General features: G+C 42.0%; 1 pseudogene; it reads left to right on the forward strand.

Moving 5' to 3' along the window:
* Positions 1 to 1122: 1122 nt before the first annotated feature.
* Positions 1123 to 1528, forward strand: LOC147002074 (SKA complex subunit 2-like; annotated as a pseudogene).
* The last annotated feature ends 211 nt before the right edge of the window (positions 1529 to 1739 follow it).

Consider the following 1739-nt stretch of genomic DNA (forward strand, 5'->3'; position numbering starts at 1 on the left):
GTCCTGCTCAATTGGATTGGAGCAGATGCTGTGTTCAACTCACCAGAGGTCTTAGGATCCCGTGGGGGATCCTGTGTGGGTCCTTGTGGGTGTCTGGAGACTCCCCGGGCCAGGAACCGCAGTGATGCAGTGGACCGGAAGGTGGTCGGATGTCCGGAGCCCGAAAAGGGCGCTGTCTCAGAAGCTCTGTGGCTCCCGCCTGTCCCAGAAGCTGTCTGCTTCTGTGTGCACACTCTCCCCTGTGCAGACTACTTTTCGGCGGAGTCCTGGAACCAAGATGGCTCCGGCCGTTCCTGAGGCAAAAACCTTCCGGGCCGGGTGGACACCTGTCCTCTGTCGGGGGAGGTGGTCGGATGTCTAGGGCCCGAAAAGGGCGCTGCCTCAGAAGCTCTGTGGCTCCCGCCTGTCCCAGAAGCTGTCCACTTCTGTGTGCACACTCTCACCTGTGCAGACTACTTTTCGGCGGAGTCCCAGAACCCACATTCTATTTTTCTTTAAGTGAATGATTACAATAAGTACAACTTACAATATGTAAAAAACAGCATCTTTCCCTAAATCCTTATACAATTAAACATTTTATGTGTTATAGGTTAAAAAAAAAATTATTCCCAAGAACCCAAATACATTCTGTTTAAGGAACTTGTTATAGATTAACAAAGTATAAGCAAGCAATGTATTTTTCTCAGTCCGTTCTTTAACTGGCAGGCTACAATTTGCAGTTACAAAGAAAGGATTAATCATTTTATTATTTATCTTAAAAAGTAATCTTAGAAAAAAAAACCAATTTGCTCTTAACTACAGAGCCATCTCTCTAGCTCTCTTTCTTTTAAAGTTTTAAGGAAGCACAACTCTAAATTTTCATATTAAAAAAACCCTAGTTATTTCTACTTTAAATCCTCAGGGTGTACATATACTCATTAACAATTTTTTATTAAATCATATCAGGAAGCTAAGAGTGAAAATGGGTACAAGAAATTAATCATTGTTTTGATCAACAGCCCAGCTCTAGCAAGAAAGGCAGGTCAGCAAGTATTAGGCTGCCATTGTTCTTGTTCCCTGACCTAAAAAAAAAAAAAAAAATCCCTCATGCAATTATCAAGAGTATGCCCACAACTATTCAATATGAAGGCAGAGTTCGATAAACTGGAACTGCTGGTCAGTGGAGAATGAATGTTCTCCACCGATGGCCTAGAAATTCCAGAAAGCCAATTCTGGTTTGGATTACCTTCAGTAGAGGTTGGAATATGAAATCAAGACTAACCACCCACATTCAGCAGGAGAGAAAAATGCAGTTGCAATTTTAAAGGAATTATCAGCAATAAAGTCTCGATATCAAGCTCTATGTGCACGCTTTAAGGCAGTTTCTGTTGAGCAAAAAGAGACCAAGCGCTGCATTTGTGCTATTTTGAACAAGACAATGATCATGATGCAAGAACTACAAAAGCAAACAAACCTGGAGCTAACTCTACTGACTGATGAAGAGAAAGCTGTGACAGAGCAGTTAAAGTCTCACGTGCCAGCCTTATAAAACAGAATGTTAAAAAGGAACTGGTGGAGAGACCAATTCCAGAGATTCAGAGGTTAAATATCTAGAGGTTGGGGGCTGATGAGGAAGCCTGACATTTTCCTTGACTGAGAGGATCATGATGCATTTCATATGAGGAAATTGTAAGAAGGGTAGATGTCATACGACTGAAAACCAAAAGAATGGGATGGGAATAAAGCAATGTAAATACTTG

The sequence above is a fragment of the Mus caroli genome, unplaced genomic scaffold (genome assembly GCF_978045245.1).
Source record: "Mus caroli unplaced genomic scaffold, Mus_caroli_1 scaffold_11, whole genome shotgun sequence".
Taxonomy (NCBI): domain Eukaryota; kingdom Metazoa; phylum Chordata; class Mammalia; order Rodentia; family Muridae; genus Mus; species Mus caroli.